The sequence below is a fragment of the Amphiura filiformis genome, chromosome 9 (assembly GCF_039555335.1).
Source record: "Amphiura filiformis chromosome 9, Afil_fr2py, whole genome shotgun sequence".
Classification (NCBI taxonomy): Eukaryota; Metazoa; Echinodermata; class Ophiuroidea; order Amphilepidida; family Amphiuridae; genus Amphiura; species Amphiura filiformis.
The window spans coordinates 30,783,858-30,805,519 of NC_092636.1; positions in this window are offsets into that span (position 1 = coordinate 30,783,858).

Consider the following 21,662-nt stretch of genomic DNA (forward strand, 5'->3'; position numbering starts at 1 on the left):
TTTTTAAAAAATCATCAAAATATATTGCATGTGCAATTCCTATTTATTTTTTTTATTTTATTTTTTTAACTTTTAACTTAAAAATGAACTTTTTCCTGGTCCACTTTGAAAAAAAATCATGTTGTCGGTTTGACACTCGTCGATCCTCGTGATAGCCACATACAGTCTGGCCGCGAGACTACACTTAGCGTAGTTCGCTTTTTTCTCTTCCCATGATCCGAAGAAATTTTTATTGTTTACAAACTGGTAACCTGTAAAAAACGCTGTGATTCATGATTTCTCCGGAAATACATCGACTTGGAGCGTCAAATTTCAGGATAGTAATGAGAAAAATAGTATCTATTATGTGATACCAAAACCTCATCAACAATGAAAAAAATCGGGGGATGATGCTGTCGATCGGGTTACGGACCTTTAATGTTGAATGTTTGGTATTTAATGTCTCACGTCATTATGACACTTATCAGCAAGTTTGTGGCGTTTACTTGAAAGGTGAAAGTGGAACGGCAACTACCTGGTACATCCGTCCAAAATAGGTTAGTATGCCCTCTACAGCCTGTCTCCAAAAAAAATTGTGCAAGTGAAAAGCGCCCTCTATGGCAATTAGAAAATACCGTTGTGACATGATGCTTACATAAACGTCTAGAGCGAAGTCTTAGCTCTCAAATGCCGTTTGTTCTGTTCACTTTACTTGTTTTATTCTCGAGATATGTTTAGTTAACAACGAAAGGGTAAAATCACAATTGTGCCACTTTTACTAGGAAAGAAGGCTGCACATATAAATCAATGATAGCTGATGTTGATGCGTCTAATGCACTCGTGCATAAGACGCGTCAACATCAGCATTATGCATTATTTTGTCTAATTTCTCTCCCAACAAATAATGCGCATTCATAAGTTTGCAATATTTGTTTGTCTTTTAACATGTCTTGAGTGACAGCGAAAACAGTATTTATCATGATAAAATCATTGACATGCACATATGTATTTAATTTTAATGCAGAATGTGAAATATCTATTTCTCTTTTAATCTGTTTTAAGTGGAAAAAGAGAATCATATAATACCTGTATCATGATAAAACAGTAAAAACAGTAAAAACTATTTTTGTTGTTGTATAATTGATGCGATCTTTTAACTTCACGAAAGAACTCTTGATAAACTTGATGCTATCATTGATTAATACATGTACTGGTACAGTCCTCTTGATCTTCCCTAGTAAAAGTGGCACAATTGTGATTTTACCCTTTTGTTGTTAACTAAACATATCTCGAGATTAAAACAAGCAAATTGAACAGAACAAACGGCATTTGAGAGCTAAGACTACGCTTCTAACGTCGATGTAAGCATCATGACACAAAGGTATTTGTTAATTGCCACAGAGGGCGCTATTTACTTGCACATTTTTTTTGAGACAGGCTGTATAGTCCTAATATCCTTTTTTTTTCAGAAAGCAAATGACAAAGGGAATCTAACTAGCATAACAGATTTTTGCAAAATTGACACATTTTTAGAAAGACATTACTCGTTGACTGCCGATAAACGTCCCAATAAATCGGACTTAGTCACCGGTCAGTTCTCATGATAGATTTCCATGGCTAACGATGGTTAACTATGAAAACATGTTAAAGGACATCAAGAAAATTTTCTAAGTTATTTATTTTGAGCTCTTTCGAGTATCGACGAGTAATTCTGTAGATTTAGGTTTTGTCTGTGACTGCTATGTGAGGCCGTCGTAGGTCGTACGGGGCTCAAACTCGGTGGGTGGGTGTAGCTCTGTCCTGGCAAGAAGAAGTTTATGTTCGTTAAGTCATCCGACCCCGGGCCCCCCTCCCAGGGGTCATTTGAGTTCAAATGACTAAAAACTGTCATATGGGCATGAAACTAGGTCGTACGAGGCTCAAACTCGGTGGGTGGGTGTAGGTCTGTCCTGGCAAGAAGAAGTTTATGTTCGTTAAGTCATCCGACCCCAGGGCCCCCTCCCAGGGGTCATTTGAGGTCAAATGACTAAAACTGTCATATGGGCATGAAACTAGGTCGTACGAGGCTCAAACTCGGTGGGTGGGTGTAGTTCTGTCCTGGCAAGAAGAAGTTTATGTTCGTTAAGTCATCCGACCCCAGGGCCCCCTCCCAGGGGTCATTTGAAGTCAAATGACTAAAAACTGTCATATGGGCATGAAACTAGGTCGTACGGGGCTCAAACTCGGTGGGTGGGTATAGTTCTGTGCTGGCAAGAAGATGTTTATGTTCGTTAAGTCATCTGACCACGGGGTCCCCCCCAGGGGTTATCTAAGGTCAAATTAGTAAAAACTCATATATGGGCATGAAACTTGGTAGGTACAGTCAACATTTAGAGTTATAAGTTTAGGTCAGTTTGGGGTCATCCAATGTCACCCTGGGGTCATCTGAGGTCAAATTACTAAAAACTGTCATATGGGCATGAAACTTGGTGGGTACAGTCAACATTTAGAGACAAATTTTTGGAAGGTCATTTTGGGGGTCGCCAGGGGTCATCTGAGGTCAAATTAGTAAAAATTGTCATATGGGCATGTCACCATCAGCCTGGTAATCGCGCCCAGCCGAGAACCGCCAAATATGGGTAACCGCCTAGTCTATTTTAAAACTGATGCATCAATGACTATGTTCATCATGTCATATAGAGGCCTTGCATGCGACGTATCATCCCGTAAATATGGCGGACTACTCAATGCATTCAACAACAGCATGATTGCAATCTACCGTGACAGTTCGTCTCACACACATAATCCTGCACTACGATCAAATAGGTTGATGACAACATTTGATTGAATGGACTGCACTCCGCCATAACTACGGTGAAGGACACCGGTTGAAAACCTTTGTTTGGAGCCAATCAATAATTTCATGCAGGGCCTCTATTGTATCATTCTCACATATATAGAAATACTAAATTCGTTCACTATCTATATTTTTACTTCTAGTAGAGCTCCAATCTAAGGGTTAAAGTTATGTTTTAGGTTAGGTTAGGATTTTTTAAAAGTACCCAGTACAGTGAACCTTATGGTACAAATGCGCGCGAAAATTTTAGCATAGGCCTATTGAAACTAAACTGGTGAAATATGGGACAAAAGTGGAATAAATTCGCGCAAAGCGCTAAAAATGGCATTTTGTGGCTATAAAATGGCCAAATATGAGGTTAATTTCGACACAAACCAATACACAGGCGTTAATATTTATCCCCCCCGATCTACGCCTATGTAATTTAGAGCCCTCTGACTCCATCGGTCTCCCTCTCCCTCTCTCTCCTTCCTCCCCCCCCCCCATCCTTCCTTTTTTTCTTCCTCCCGGAAACTCTAAGTAATAGGCACAAAGGACCAATATGCGATACGTAATCTATTTCCTCTTCTTTCTATATCTAACCTCCTTGGGCCTACATATTATTAGTACTGATATATCATACGCTGGCGAAATTACGTAATTAATCGGATTAATTAACATACTGAGCAATAGGTGAAAACAATTTTGACAAAAGGAGTTGTCCTTGTCAATTTGTAGACATGTACTTTTGATTATTTACATAGCTTCTTCTCCAATCACTGTGTAAACATCCATCCAAAAATCTGATTGCTATTATTATATGGATGAATGGACATATCACAAAAGGATTGCTTATCTCAATAGGGCATGTACTTAAGCATTTTTTTAACTGACCGGCGTTATTGGGCGTTTTATCGGAGGTCACCGAGTAATGCCGAAGATCAAAATCGATTTTATGTATTGTGTATGTATCATAGGACGCTCGCGCTCGTATTAATTGTCTCTATGCGCTTGAGAATTCAACAATATAAATAATGGTAGCTCTATTATAATACACATTAATGTTTTAAGCAGATAAAATTCCAAAATATAATATGTTTTCTGCCTTTGCTTGTCACGTGGTAGGCCTATGTTGAAGTTGCGATTATATTTTTAAATAAGTTTCAGATGAATAACAATAAGACAAGTGGCCGAGTGGTCTAAGGCGCTAGGCTCATAGAGTACTAAGCGTTGCGCCGTGAGTTCGAACCCCGCCTCTGCCAAACTTTAAAAAAGTAAATTAAAATTTGACATTTTTTTAATTTCATATTTGGGAAATGTGACTGGGAGAATTTATGTATGGTGTGGAGTGGTGTGATAGGGCATGTACTTTAACTGGCCGGCGCGGTCCGGTGACTAAGTCTTTATTGGGCGTTTTATCGGCAGTCAACGAGTAATGCATACAGACTATAGACGGTGGAATCTATTGTGAACTGGTCAATCATGGAATTTCGTTATCGGCGGTCACTTTGTGCTTGGTAACAAATGTCAAGAGCCGCATTAGAAAATGTAGCAAAATATCATGTTTGTCATATTATGGATATAAATTCAAAGTTATTAAATGAAGCAAAGACAGGACGACATGCAATAAAATCATGTTTTTTTAAATTTGGCCTAGTATAAATAAGATGAGGTGAAAACATTTTCGACACGATTTCGAACGTGCAGGTTGTCTAGACATTTGGACAATAAACTTGGCTTCTGTATTGACCAAGTCCATCCATACTGATGTATCATCCTATATACACTAAATGTTATCGGTAAAACAAATACATCATGATGGTCATTATATTTATTTATCTATAACAGCAATACGTTCCAAAAAACTATAGAAAGAATGGAAACAAATAAACAACAGAAAAAACAGAAGAAATAGGAAGCTGGCTATAAAAGAAGGGACAACTTGAATTAAGTCAATAAGTTGGATTGAACTACGTCCTCGGGGAGGTAATTCCAGAGTGTTAGTATTATAGGGTAAGGATAAAACGATTTCTGTTTCACAATCAACCTATAGAAAGAATCAAGTGAAATTACGGAGTAAAGGATGAGAATTAGATTTGAAAGGATAAGGACTTTAGTATCACCATAGATTATAATCTATGGTATCACCTAGGCAGCAAATCCTTGACATGCCTCAAGGCGATTATTGAGACATATAGTAGAGGTTAAGTGTGCTATTACCCACAGGTCAAAAATGAGATAGATACACTAATTCGTAATTAATCTTAATTTTGTATTTGTAATACGGCCATTATTAAAATAGTATTTTATATGTTTAATAGTGTTTACAAGTACTAATAACCTTTACGGGTTCCAAAATAGGATATAAATTGCACTGAAAAACACATCTTTTTGGTTTCCCCATCAAATATCTATACCTACGTGATTTAAACAACATTTCGTTTTGTTTGGTTATAGTGCATTTACTTTTTCATTTGTTCATCTATTTTTGTTTAATATTCTTTAACCTGGGTTAACTTTTCAATCTTCCCATATCTAAGGTTGCTTGTCTGTTTCACTATTATAACAAACGATTCCTTATGATCAAAACCATGTGGCTCAATATTCACCATGATCCGCAATGTAAGAAAGAATTGGGGATCTCATGAGATTGTAGACCTGTCAAGTTGTTAAATGGTAATAGGTTAGTGATTGGATGACTTTTGTTCAAGGACGACAAGATTCATTTAATTAAACTGTCAGCCGAACTGTCAACTATAGTCTGTCTGTCCAACCAACCCTGGGATCATTCGCTGTCGAAAGATAAAAAAAACTCTGTAATCATTCGCTTGAATAGATAGGGTGTCTAGATTCTACGGGTTTTCTGGAGTGTGATTTCGGCATCTGAAAAGACACGCAAAGGCCATTTTATAATCATGATCAGCAAGAGATGAGAAAGAGAGAGGGAGTCATCAAAATAAGGTTTGTATTATGTTACATGATTCACCTGTATAGACCTACAGATTCTTTACCTTTACTTACTTTTATTTTTATCCACAATTTCTGCTTTTCATAGCGTCGAGGGGAAATGTAACCTTCTATTCATGGAAATCCCATTTTTTGCGAGCACTTCCTTTACTCCATCTGCCCACCTCTTCCTTGGTCTTCCTCTAGCCCTAGTTCCTGTTGTTTTGCTGTTAGACGGTCTCGCTGCAGGTTGGCTATGCATAAGGTGACCGAACCATGTAACTTATTGTTTTGCAACATATTCTGTGATTGGTGTGGTGCTCACCATCTTTCTGATATCCTCATTCCTGATTTTATCCCTCCTTGACTTATTAGCTGCTCTTCTTAGGCATTTCATTTCACTGATTAGTTATTGGGTTGTTCTTTGGTTGAGAGTCCTTGTTTGGCACTGGTAGCAGAGTATTGGGAAAATATGGCATTGATGAGTTTTACGTTTGTATCCATCGGTATTGCAGGATGTGTAGGAAGTGGGCCTAGTTGGTAAATGATATTATTGGCCTTTTGACATTATACTTCTCTACTGATAATTCCATCCTCAGAGAAGATACTTCCCAAGTACTTAAACTTCTTTGTCTGTTTGACCTTGCTGTTGTTAATGGTGTCAATATCGTTGGGTAATCGGCTAACTACCATAGTCTCTGTTATGGCTATACTGACTTTCATGCCATATTTCTCATATGCTGCATTTATTAGGCAATGATCTTGAAGTCATGTAGAGTCCTTGTGGATGAGACTTTATTCACCTGCAAAGAGAAGCTCATTTATTTCTCTACTATTCGGATTTGCTTCCTTGGCGATCTTATCCATATAAATCAGAAGAGCGGTGGCGACAGCATACAGCATAATAGGCGTACCTCCGATGAATCACTTTGACTGGTCAGTCACTTGATTCCAGCATCTTGGATGGCTTCCGTTGTTTTATATATGGTTCTATCATATTTAAATGTAACCTATTATGTCAAACAGAGTCCTTAGCCAGACATTTTTCTCTTGTTCTTTATAATCTCTATCACAATTAACAGGATAATATATACAATCTGACACTCACTTTGTAATATGGGTCTGGTAAAATATCCTTACCCGTTATGCATTTACATCACAAATTGAAATTTATTGTTCATCCGCAGAACCTGAAAGAGGGCATACTTGAACTTGCAATCTCACTGTTGACATATTAAAGTACTGAATACATACATTGACTACAAATGTTTGTTTCCACAGGAAGCGTGTAGCGTATTCTCGTACATGTCGTAGTTCATTCTAGATTAATTTAATATCAAGAGAAATTATTATTTTTTAAGAAGCCATCAACTCATTTGTTTACATACCCTTTACTATACTGTGCAGTGTGCAGTACCAATGCGAAGGAATAAATGGTATGATAGTAATGTGTACTGCAACAGCTCTCTTTTTCTTTACAAGTGACAGCAGCCACACCACTTTTTTGATAATCCGTGACTATCTGACTGGCGGTCTGTCTAACTTTATTAGTGATGTGGTCGGCACCGTTTTTTATTGTCGACATGTCGATATAATTCGTAATTTTCAAAAAATATTTTTGGCCAGAAAATCAAGTTATAGGCCCAAACTGACTTGTTATTCAAGGTTGGAAACCAGAAATACTGCTACTCAAAAAAAAAAAATGCCAATTTTTTTTTACAAAGTTGGAATAAAGTTGTACATTTTAATTACTTTTGTTTCTATTGAACACCTAGCAATGCATACTAATTCAATGTGTCCCTGACTGTTCAATAGAAGCAAAGGTAATCAAAATGTACAAGTTCATCCAACTTTGTAAAAAAAAATTGGCATTTTTTTTTTTTAGTAGCAGTATTTATCTGGTTTCCAACCTTGAATAACAAGTCAGTTTGGGCCTATAACTTGCTTTTCTGGCCAAAAATATTTTTTGAAAACTAAAAAAAAAAAAAAAAGTCGACATGATTTTTTGATTTCGACATGTCGGCATACGTGCCGACGTCGACATTATGTCGACATAAGGCATGTCGACCACATCACTAAACTTTATACCTCAATGACTAGTTGACTGGCTGATTCTGATTGCCTTTTTGACTCGTGCTCGCTTCTTTATTTTATTTTGACGCCACAAACACTCAAAATGTGTAACAAAGGCAAAGTTAAACTTCATCTCTGCTCAAATTTGGTACATTCACCGGAGCGCTCTCGTGTTATTAATTTATTTATTTATTTATTTACATATTTATTTATTTATTTATTTATTTATTTATTTGTGCATTTATTTATTTATTTATTCATTTATTTGAACGGACGCGTTTCTATCAGCGGCACACGCTTAAATTGACGGTGCGTTTATATCGTTATGAATTCGACAGAATGATGAATCGTGAATTTTGAGCACATTGAGTTTTTGTATGCTTATGATTATGTTTCAGGTTTAATGGTAAATCTTACTCCTCGACGTAGATTTGGACGAATTGCGGTACGCGCGGTAAGTGGGAAAAATGAATTCGGCAAAGAGACTAATCGTATACTTAGCTGTACAAATCAGGTTGATCTATCGTATTGTGTAGCTCGAAACCCCGAATTTTCTATATTAAAGCCATACTGTGTGATTTGGTTCACAGCGACCTCAATTTTACTAGGATTTCTACTTTTGCATAATTATAATGCCAAGTGGTATACTAAAATACCACGTGCTGAAGTGCTTTAATAACAGTAAAATATTACTTTTTGTATTAAAACCGGGTCGACCCGGTTTTATTCAGAGTTCAACGATCGAGTACTTGCTAACATGTACCGTGGATGTCAGCTTGTATGTACACACGTCGAGCGCGATGCTCCGTGCAGTTATATGTAATACGATCGGCGAGCGTAGTACACGCATTGTACGCGTTGGAATGAATCGCAATTTTCTTCGTTATACCTCATTTGTTTGGCTCGAAATACTCGAAATTAAAAGGGGATAATGTGATCAGTGAAAACAAACATTTAAATGAGAATCTATTCTTTATGCAAATCACACATTATTGCTTTAAATGTCCTATTCTGATATATTTGATACCAACGTATAGCTGTAGGTATCCAGTGATACCAAAATAAGTACAAACATTCCCCACATGGTATTGATATGGCTTAATAATGTGAGTGCGCCCCGTGAAATTGGAAAATCCCAGAAAATCATACGCACAATATACGCCAATATTGTTGTTTCTGCTTTAAAATCCTCGAGATTTTGCTAAATATTACAGGGATAACTATTTATAACTATTATACCAAGTTACGTCTACATAGCCTTTAGAACAACCAGTTATTTCTACACAAAATCCCCAAATCAAGAATGTGTGCTATGGTTTACACATAGTTGAATGCGTTCGACCCCAAATATGACTCTCTGCGCAGTGGTAGAGACATTTTGGCTACAGCATAAAGCCGAATATAGCTGAAGGAGAGTCTGGATGTAATGACTCCACTCCGCCAATCATAAACCTTGTTATTTCTTTCCTGAGGATTTGGCAGCTTGGCCTCTCTCGGCTTGCAATTGTTGCTAGCTGATATCTAGAACATATTTTCTTTTTTCCTGTTAATTTACCATAAAATCCATCTAAAGTTTCTCCAAAATAACCTCTGGTCTATTAGCTGTTTTGTGTATACCTATCGTATGTGTTTAACTGTTTATAGTGATATGCACCCTGAAAGGAAAGCTTCGGTGGTGTGCGCCTTTATGCCATATCAGCCTTGGGCAAATGACATTATTAGTTTTGTACTTTTAAGATCTCACAAACCTTTGTATACATCATAAAAATGTTTCATTTATATATTTGCCATGTAATGAATAGCTACCAATTTGTATGACTATAGTGGTTATATGTATTACAGATAGTAAGGAACATTATGAAATTAAAAAGAAAAGATATATGGAATGATTTTGAAAGTATTTAAGGGCTCGGATAGCAACGTTTGCATAGTATTTTTGTGGGACCGGAGATGATATTTTTGACATTTAACAGTCCTGGAAGCAAACTTTATAAATCTAATGATATGTACTTAACGTGTATGTATGAAAACCCGTCCATCATATAACATATTTGAACCTTTGTATTGAAGATATACATTTTGTCCCTAAGATAATTTTAGGTTTTGAGGGGGAAAATGTATATTTTGAATCAAAAGGTCACAAAATGTACGGCTTTTCCTCATTGTTATTTAAAAAGTTTACTTCGTGGACTGTTCGGGGAATATACATTTTTAACGCAATCAGAATGGAATTTGCTGTGTCTGATGTGCTCTCAGACCCCACAAAATACTACGGAAAGGTGCATGACCGGCTCTTTAACACTTGTATTGACATATTTTCCGAGATATTTGGAAGACATGCGTACACAATAATTGAAAGAAAACAATGACGATTGCCTGTTCTTGGATTTGTGCAAAACAGTGTCTACTTCAACAGACAACTGAAGACTTGAGCGCAAGAAGACCGTAAGTCCACTTGACCCCTCAACATGTATACACTATAGTTACGTATAGGTGTTAGGGTTTTATAATGTTTAATACATGTTCCAGGGTAAAAACATCATGAAAGGTTGTGAAAGATTTGTTTTGGCCCCTGAACATGTATAAAACATTACCAAACTATACGAAACTATATGCAACTTGAGTGTATACATGTTGAGGGGCCAAGTGGACTTACGGTCTTCTTGCGCTCAGGTCTTCATTTCTGTTAATGGTGCCACTTCTCTGACCTCGAGTTGCATTGATCGACGTGCCAACTTGAGGGAGGGTATACGAAGGGATTTTCATGCTTAAAAACGTTTTTGTTTTGGATATTGTTATACTATATACTGTCAGATGGATGTCGACATCTTGTCGACAGTGATCGACAACTCAAATCTTGCAAGACTCTTCTTGATGCTGTAGTTGTGGAAAAATTAATATACCATATTGTGGAAGATTTCTGTCAAGTTTCAAATTGATAATTTACACCTTACTGTTCCGCGATCCACACATATTGTATCAACTAATCGACTACAATTATATATTATATAATGCAATTATATTTCAAAGGACAATTGTATTATGAATAGCCATCATGTGCGAGAAGAGAATGTTGACCAGAGAAACTGCACGAGGAGATAGCGGACATATTCAACGAAGTAGCTGAAACAGGACAAGTGTGAGCTTCAGGGAGTCTTGATACCGATCCTGAAACCTGGGAAGCTCCAAGGAGCCCCGGGAAACCACAAGCCGATAATTCTACTGTCAACTCTCCGAAAATGTTAAGCACTTGCATGATAACTCGGATTCATAAGAAACATTATTTCAGAATCCCAAACTCTCAAGCAGCATACAGACCTGGAAGAAGCACCACGGAACATGTCTGTAACTTTAAATGCTTGGCAGAAAAAGCAATAACATCGTCAAATTACGAAATTATCATTGAAATGTTCGACATGAGCAAAGCTTTCGACAGGGTAGGCAAAACTATTCCAAATAATCAAATGCACTAGACAAAGACGAACTACATATACTGCGCCAAAGTATCCTTACACTTGGAAAAATAATCACAATTTCAAAACTGAAAAATATTGAGGTAAATTTGTTTTTTTAATATATGCACTATCTAATCCTGCACATTATGACACCACATTGAATCAAATGTGACCTCAAGAAGTAAAGTTACAAGCAATTGAATAGACGAAGGTCCCGTTCTAAAAGTGACAAACTGGCCTATACAAGGCGCAAAAAGATTGCAACAAGCGAAACAAAGAGACAACACAGTTTCTTCAATAAAGCGTTATTTAAAGCAGTTTTTATTTCAGTTTTTACTTCGCTGTACTTTTCATAACTTTCATTTTATTTGTCAGTTCTTTTGTTTCAGTTGTCTTTTGTTCCTTTTGTTTAAAAATTAAAACCAAACGCACAAATTAGCCATTCACCACTCTCAAACCAGATGTCTAGTCTGTGGAGTTTTAAATAGGCTAGTTTGTCACTTTTAAAACTGGACCTTCGTCTAATCAAATGCTTGTACAAATTTACCCCAATATTGATCAGTTTGGAAATTGTGATTATTTTTCCAAGTGTAAGGATACTTTATTGGCGCAGTATATTATAAAAATACTCGTAAAGGACGTCGAACTTCAGGTCAAGATAGGAAACAATGACTGGACCCGCCAACAACTTGAATGTCACAAGGTGGTTGCCTTAGCCCAGTTTTATTCACCCTTTATCTTGCCGCAGCACTTGATGACAATAATTAACCAGCTACAGAGGAAAGCTTACTTCCTGAACACCTGAGAGATCATAACTATACAGTAAATCGTGACATCTACCTCAACATAAGTCTGCAGTATGCAGACAATATCAGCTGGATCACAAATGCTGAACATATAATAGAAAACGTAAAAAAACCATCCCTCAACAGCTAGAGAACGGAATTGTGATGACAGTTGGAAATCCTGTAAATATCTCGGATCACTTCTGGATACAAAATCCGATATCACAAGAAGGAAGCGTCTTGCCAAAGCAGCTTATGGTAAACTAAATCACGTTTTCAAAAACAAGAATGTAACGCTCAAAACAAACTGAGAATTTTCAACACGTACGTAGAAAACATCCTCTTGTACAACAGCTATGGACAATAAAAAAATCAACCGAGGAAGAAATTGACACTTTCCAAAGATCTCTCCTGAGAAGGCTATTAGACATCAAATTACCAAAGAAAATATCAAATCAAGAACTTTACGAGAAACCAAGGAAACAAAGTGGGGTAATACAATCAAGAAGAGGCAGCTCCTTAATACTACCTGATGATACTCCAGCAAAGCAAGCTCTTCACGAATACGAACGACACGTAAAACGACCAAGAGGGAAACTAAAAACTACGTGGATATCAGAAATTCAAAAAGAACTGAAAGAAATCAAAGAAGACTTGACCATAAAGAAAGTGACTGAACCTTCGAGAGAGGGAGAAACTTTATTGATGGCGCTATGTCAAACTGCTGACGAGAAGCGTGTATGATGATGATGATGTTGCATAATTGTTATTACATCACATTCGATTATGTTACATTTAATTCAAATAGTACTAGTATATTGTATTACATCGCGGGGCTTTAGATTTATATTGCACAGTATTGCTTTGCATTACATTACTTTACATTACATTACATTACATTACATTACATTACATTACATTACATTACATTACATATTGCATTAAAGTAGGAATATGGTAGGAAATATAAAATAAAATCGCAAGGGAAGCAGGCAGGACAATACACCAACAAGTTAAGGCTTTAATGACTTAAATTAGAAGAATTTTTTTGCCTTCAACACTACTTAAAATTTGATGACGTCAAAGGTGTTGTCCTTGTCCCCCTGGTGGTCTTGGGTATGAGTATAGGTTGTCCCAGACTGGATCTAAGTCCAGTCCAGTGTCTCTGTTCAAGTTTGGTCCTTTTTTCCTGATATGAATGGCTTCTAGGACTTTTCTGGAAAATTCTTTGGGTTCTATTTCCAGCACATTTACGTTTTCCCAGTCCAATTTGATAGGTGTTTTTGCTCCTGGCGATATGCTCATGTACAGCATATTTGGAACCGGCCGCCTTTGATTTGTGTTCAGATAGCCGTTTTTCCAACTTTCTACCTGTTTCACCAATGTACATACCATCAAATTTAAACAGGAGATTTCGTAGACGGTCCCTGACTGTTTAAATGTGTCTACTTTATCTTTCGGTGACACAAGTGTTTGTCGGAGTGTGCGGTATGCTTTGAAAGCTGTGGGAACACCTGCTGTTTTAAATGCTTGGCGAAGCTGCTCCGAAGTTACTTCCAAATAAGGTAGAGTTATTGTGAACCCCTTGGAAGTTTCACTATCCGGATCGTCCTGTGAAGCTTGTTTTCCACGCTTCTCCTGGGCTCTGAAAAAGGTCCAGTCGCGATAACCGCAGTTTCGGATCGCTCCTTTTACGTGTTCAATTTCCTCAGCTCTATCCTCCGAGTCCGTAACAATTTCACTCCTATATAACAATGTCTTTATCACACTTAATTTATGCTCCAGTGGGTGGTGTGATGCGAAAATTAAATACTGGTCAGTGTAGGTTGGTTTTCTAAAGATCTTGACCTTCACACTGCCATCCCTAGCCCGCACGATCAGAGTTGCCCCGTCTTCCTCTTCCTCTCTGGTAAACTTAATGTGACGTCTTGCGAATTTATGTGATCTGTAAATTCATCCACGTTTTTATAACGCAGAATGTGTCGTCGACATAGCGAACCCACATCCGCGGTGGATGAGGAGCGGATGACAAAGCTCGCTTTTCAAAATACTCCATATACCCGTTGGCCACCAGGGGACTACAAGGACTGCCCATTGCGCATCTATCCTTCTGTTGGTAGTATTTCTCTCTAAACACAAAGTATATCATGCTCAAGCAAAAAGTTCAAGAGATTAATGATGTCATCCACCTCTAGATTTTCCGCTGTCCCTACTTTCCAGGTTTCGTCACTTTCCAACAGACTGCGAACGACGACGAGGGCTTCTTTCACCGGGATAGAAGTGAACAATGCCGACACGTCAAAGGACACTATGGACTCATCAGGCTCTACTTTTAAGTCTTTGATCTTGTTAACAAAGGCCTGTGAATTAATGATGTGATGTTCCGTGTTTCCTATCAAAGGTGATATAATGGCCACAACAAATCGCACAAGATTATAGGTCACAGCACCGATGCTTGACATGATGGGTCTTAAAAATACAAATCCAATATAAAATAGGTGATGTTGACATACCTCAATGACGTTTCGTGCTGTAACACGGCACTTTCTCAAATTGAAACTACTTCCTTCCGCACATCTATGACCAGTTACTAACAGCGCCACCTACGTCAGCTACCAACAGGATGTAACAGACGTCTAAGGTCAAAGCTGGTCATTCAATTTGAGAAAGCGCTGTGTTACAGCACGAAACGTCATTGAGATATGTCAACATCGCCTATTTTATATTGGATTTGTTTTAGAACTATGTAAATAACCTCTTATTTTTACAATCCAATGTTTGTGCACAACAATTTCGCTCAATTTATTAAACACAAAAGGCACATTTAGCCTGATAAATCTGACAAATTTGCATTTAAGTTATAGGGGAGACCGGGGAGTGTCCGCCCTCGGCACTAGTCTGCCCATCACGTGTTTCTGATCTCGTGACTGCTGTGAAAATACCTTAATTAGTAATATTGTAATAATATCAGGACCTCGTTCTTATATTAATTCGGAAGGTGAACGTTTTGCCCAACATATTATACAAATAAAAGATCGACGTTTTGTGTTCAGTAGGCATAACATGAGGTAAAAAAAAAGTACAAATCAAATACTTTGACAACTTGCTTGATTTATTGTTGTTGATGAGTTATGTACGTTTTACAAAAGTGTTGTTGTTTCAGCCCTCTTTACAACATAACTCAAGAGTCACAGGACCTACAAAATATATGAATTCTTCTACACACTCGCTATGAAAATAATGATCAATGCAATTTTTGCCAAAGGTCACTTCCATTCGCAAGATGGTGTGAACTACTAAATCGCAACAGTTTGAGATAGTTGCTAGCCTTAAAGCACTTAAATCTATTATCTCGATATAGTTTTAACATCGGAATACTTTTGAAGGCCCAGGTATTGAATCATAAAGAGTCTGTAAAAAAAATGGCGCTCAAAAACAATAGCGATCTAGCTTAAACTATAAACTAGCGCCCGATATTATTTTTTTATTAAAAAGGACATGCACAACCTGCGTGCCATTAGCATTACCATCACAAATTACAATTACCAGAATTTTCACTTTCATTGATTTAAGGCGGTGTTAAAGGCAAAGTTTAGGGAAATCATGAATTCCAACATTTTTGCAAATATCTCCAAAACCTTTCATGATACAATCTCAAGTGAGTTTGTACCTATGTAGGGATATGTTGGCCATGTTATGAAGGTAAAAAAAATTGAATGTTGCCATGGTAACCACGCAGTCGCTATTGGCTTCTGACCAATCACATTGAAAGTTGTTTTTTTCCTGTTTTTTCGCAAATCACTTCATTTGTCCCAATAAAAGTATACTCACATGTTGAGTCATGTTCCTGCGCAATATTTGTGGGTATCTTTCTTTTTTATTTATTTGGACATGTGCAATTTCAACCGTATGTTGGCAGTATCCATGTCTGAAATTTCTCGGTCCCTGGAGAGCAATAATCAGAGGAGGTAGGGTGCTGAAAACACTGCCGAAATTTTTTAAAAATTATTATCTTCTTCTGTGCCAAAGATGAAACGATCCATAGATCTTTAATTTGCATTTAAAACCACCTTAAAAGATATTGCACAATAATGGATTTGGAAAAAATATATTAAATAACCACCTTTTATACTCCATGCAGAAAATGTTATATAAATATATACATCATTATTTCGCTTTCCAAATTACCTTTCATATCATTCATTTAAACAGATGTATAAATTAGCGCCCGATATCATTTCGCTTTATTCCGTTACAAAACTTCCGAACATGACCAGTTTAACTGATCAAATTACTTGTTATATTCTACGGTGTCAAATATAGCTTCACCAGGTTGTATATACGACATAAAATTTGTCAAAACAGATGGCGCTGTTACTGCACTAAAATAGTTGATGATCATTTTAAGATCAGTTGTCGAATGATTAATATGATTATTTCAGTGAGATGACTAGGTTGCGAGTTTATATGTGTTTTGTACGATCTTTATCTCATTATTTCGCTGAAACAAACCTGTCAGTACATTACATGATCGATGTGTTAAGCTTGAAAGTGGTGTAAACGCAATAGATGAATGCAATTTATAGCTTCAAATATTTAAATATTCCCCACTATAAGACATCCCCTCGCTTAATGCATTTAAACCTGTCGCCTGTTGTAAAAAAACATTCAGTCAATAATGCCACATATCGTTCGTGGCATAAGTAAATACTTTTCACATTAATGCTCCATGCCTACAAGTAATGCATCCACGGTTCCAGCTATATCTAGGTTTGCCACAGCGCATTTCCCTAAGGCCTGCTTACTTATTGCGATCATGCAACAAGAAAGTATTGAACATGGAGGAAGCTAAGACGTCAGTTACTTTTGCAAAAGGGAACTTTATAGAAGTAACTTATCGACTAAACGTGACGATTCGTTGAAGTAAATGCCCTTGTATTTTTTTTTATATTTTTTTTTTGAAAATGTAGAAAAAATGCTTACCACAAGCATCAGGTTAATGAAATCCTTGAAAGAAAGATTACATTACTATGAGATGAGGAATGTTAATTTCAAAAAAGGATAGATACTATACTAATCACGTTTTAGGAAGGCGAATCGTTTTCCATGGTATTGGTATTGTAATCACTTGTCTGTCTATCAATAGCTTAAGAAGAATATTTTCGGAAATCGAAGAGACAGAACTGAAGACAGTGGCAAGTTACTAAAAAGGCAACATGTTTTGAGGACATTTAAAAATTGGACATTTAAAAAAAGGTATGGAAAGAATACTTGAGCTTAAACTCGACATGCAAGCGTTTTACATGTGTTTAAAAATGCTGAAATGAGTAATCTATAGTGACTGACGCTCATTGAATGACCATCCACAGCGCCTCACTAAGTGCCAAAACTTGACGTTAGTGCATGGTATTGGTAAAAGCATGCAGTTGAATACAGTGATTGTGTAAATTCAATATATTCCAATTTAGCATAGTTACGCAATATAAAGCTTGTTGGTACTTATAGTTCGGTATCTATAGATCAAAGAGACCAGCAATAAATAAACGCCAATTATGACATTAAAATAAACATTTTCAGGTACCTTGTCAGGGACGAGTAAAGCATTATTATAGGTCTTTTGCCCCAGGTTTTGGCGCATAAACTATATACAACCGTGGTTTCAATTAGCAAGGTAATCATCTGTCATAACAATGGCCTTGTATCACACGTACCAGACAGTGTGATTTCGTAGAAGTTTTATATTATCAACAGACAAATATACTGCCAAGAGGAAAAGTAATAATAATGCAATATTGAAGTCAACATTCACATTCTTAATAACATGGCTTATCAAAAACCTCAATTGTTTTTGTACTTATTCTGGTATCTTATATTTCACTTTGGATACATTACTAGAAAAAGTAGCGACGGAACATTTAATTGAATATTACTATCAAATCAATGACAAATCCTATAATTTGAAATATGGATGTCACAGCGGATAAAAGTATTCGAAAAAAGCGACAACATCTTCAATAAGCCGGATTTTGTTACCTTGCCTTAATACACAGGCTGGTGACCAACGAAGGGAAAACAAATCGTCCTTAAGCCGTTTCCAACTAATTTGAAGGCATCACAGTTCACAGTTACTATGGCTTCTGTTTTGCTCTGCTTCTTTTCTTTTCTTTTTCCTTTTTTATCTTTTAGTTTCATGTTTTTAAAACCCATTGCTGTACTGCCTTTGGGGAAGTACAATATATGCACGTTTTGAACTTTTTAATCCTGGCTTTCTCTATATACAGTACCTTAAAGAAGTACATATTACGACCCTGTATAGATAAACCTAATTTTCACCGAATTTGAATTTAAAAAATTGAGATCTTATAATGCGTTCCAAATCCTAATGCTATCATCTATCCATGTCATTAACCGTATGTTTCGTTTTATCATTGATGTAGCCAAACCTCATTCGTAAACAGAGTGAAAAATGGGTACATTTCATAAAGAGGGCATACCTTCAAAAAAATTTAGCCGATTGAAATATTTGTTATGATCAACTTTGCAGAAATAGGAGAAAAAGAGGGCGCAATGAGGTTCTGTTTTTATTGGGACACCCTGTATGTGCCTTTCAAAGCCGAATACCCGAACTATAAGGCCAACGCTCTTCCTCGTGGTGGTGTCTATCATGCAAGATCCAATTATGTAGCATATACTTGAGGTGGTGACAAGTGAGATTATAGTCATCCAGTGCTGAATGTCAGAAACGCATGGTTCAGTAGAGGTTTAAGTTTGGATCAAGTTTGTTGTCATCAAATACAATCAAGTATAAGTCTAAATTGGTTTACTCCTATTGCCTGTTTAGATTGCAAATAAGGAGAGTGTTATTGAACCTGAATACAATGTTTACGGAAGACTCACATGATAAGATTTATGTATAAAAACGTTGCTTTTTTTCCATTATGTCATTGTGTGAAAAGTAGTGTCTTGCCTCTCTCTACGCGGCTTAAGATGCGCAAATCGAACACAATGACACGCCTTACATTACATAAAATTCAATTATATAACATTAAATTACATTGTCTACATTATTGTATGGAATAAAATATAATAAAGGAAGCATGATTAAAAACCAACAGATAAACCTCCAATTTCTTTTTCCCAACGTTTTTACTAGTTCACCTTTTTCAACAAATCATAAATGCTGGCATTCAGTAGTGATTAAAAAACCTCTACTTTATTTTCCTAACGTGTTTAAATTGCCAAACGCCCAATCAGAATGAAAACTTGTCAAATGCACCCGCAAATATTAATATGCATTATAGTGGTCCAAAAGAAAAGAGCATTGAGTAGTTAAGGTCTCTGATAGTGACGTTTGCCCAATATCGTTTGTGGGACCTAAGAGCACATCCGACACAATAAATTACGAGGAATATCCTTCTGATATCAAAATTAAAAAAATAATCATGTTCTTTTTTTTTGCTAATGATGCCGAAAGTGGTGAAGGAGCTACAATCCTCGAAAAACTCCATGGAACACTTAAGGGCTTTGGTATGAACGTTTCGACAGTATTTTTTGTGGGACTCAATATTCAATACCGAATACGAGGAATGTCCTTATCAAATAATAATGATATTTTGAAATTCGTGATATAATACACATTTTATGGCAAATGATTAAAAATTGATATTTAACGGTCCTCGATGTAAACTTTCTAAATCTAATGATATATACTTAAATTATATGTAGCTGGGATGAAAGGCCGACGATCAATTGAAAATGTTGACCTTTCATATTTTTCAAAAAGACCTAATTGTTTTGGTGTTTGGGGGAAAAATCCCAGCTACATTCACTCTAAGTACATATAATTGCATTTATAAAGTTTACGTCGAGGATTGTTAAATATCAAAAATATCAATTTTTAATCATTTAAATTATTTGATATCAGAAGGACATTCTTCGTATTCAGAATGTAATTCGATATGTCTGATATGCTCTCATGCCCCCCATACTCTCCAAACGTTCATACCCCACCCCTTAAAGACCCATTCAGTGATCCCAGCGAAAGTGTAAAAAAAATTAAAATTGCTTATAAATTGCTTAAAAGTGAAGGATAAGTCATTCAAATTGTCATTTGGTATTTTTAAAATGAACAATTTGGCAAATTAAGAAAACAGCAGTATTAACGAAGTTGAAGCCCCATTCGAATGCATGTACAATGTAGCTAATTTTGATACTGTCAGTGTCTAAATTACAGATTCATGTAAATTCCTTATTTTTGTCTTAAATACACGGCTTTCGGCTGAACCACTAGCAGGCTATGTTTACCTATATATTTATGACAATGACAAAGGTACCAAAATCTGAATTTTGATGATTTTTACGATCGTCCCGATGAGCAAATCATTGAATGGGCCTTTAAGGCATCTTTAAGATGTATATTTTTTTAATGAGAGAGAAGTAATTCATTGGTAGGGCACCAGCGTAGTCACCTTCAGAGCCTTATTTCACTCTTATACAGATGAGCACTCCATTATAATGCCTCTTTGAAGGTGTCTTGGGAAGTATTTCTTGAACTGCATATCTCCTTGTCTTGGGTAGGCATCAATTGATTCTCTGAGGTCTCTGGACTTAGGACCAGACTCTGGTGGGTTGAACCGGTTTTAGGTGCGCACAACCGTCACGCTTCCCTCAGAGCCTATTCCAGTGCTGACATCAGCCGAAATGATCCCGAGCACCTGCATACACACACAACCCTTGTACAGCGAACTCAAAAGGACATCCTCAGACGTTGTATCCACGAAGCAGGAATCTCTGAGGTCTCTGGACTTAGGAACAGACTCTGGTGGGTTAAACCGGGTTTAAGTGCGCACAACCGTCACGCTTCCCTCAGAGATAGATTTAATTAAACCATTATCAGAGATTGGGCACTCCATTCTACTTTCCGGCTAGGAACAGCTGGTATGAGTAGCGTAAACCAGAGTGCTAAGTCAATGCCCCTATATTACCCAGCATACCCTTGAGCTAGAGTCTGCTGAGCAGAGCTTGCACTGCTGGAACTGGGATGTGCAATGTCATTACGGACAATGACTGGTCATAGGAACCTAGTCTTACTATCATCAGTTGGAGGGGTAGTTCAGTGGTAGATCACCAGCGCGGTCATCTTCGGAGTCTAATTTCACCCTTCTTAAGATGAACACTCCTGGTGTAGTTCTCTCTTGGAAGATGAAGAAATTGTCTAACTAACAAACGAACAAAATCAGCTTGTTACACTAGCAAGTGCCAGACCGTTGCAACGGTCCACCCGGGGTGATGTAAGGCAGGACTAGTGTATAGCTATGAAAAGTGTCGTTGAGGAATATTTATAAGTGTCAGATATCTCTCTCTGTGTCAGGTGGCGCTGTGTAGCGCTACTGTGGTCTTCACAAGAGTTGCATTCCTTGGTTAGAAACCAGCTTCACGGCAATAGTCCAAGATGTTCGTGGACGTCCTCTTCCTCGTCTGCCTTCCATAGCTAGCCCCGTGCAAAATCTGTTTTTCTACATCTCCATGTTTCCTGACAATATGGCCAAAGTACTTCAGCTTTATCTCCATTATGCCGCTTCTGATGGTTAGACTTATACCAATCTTGTC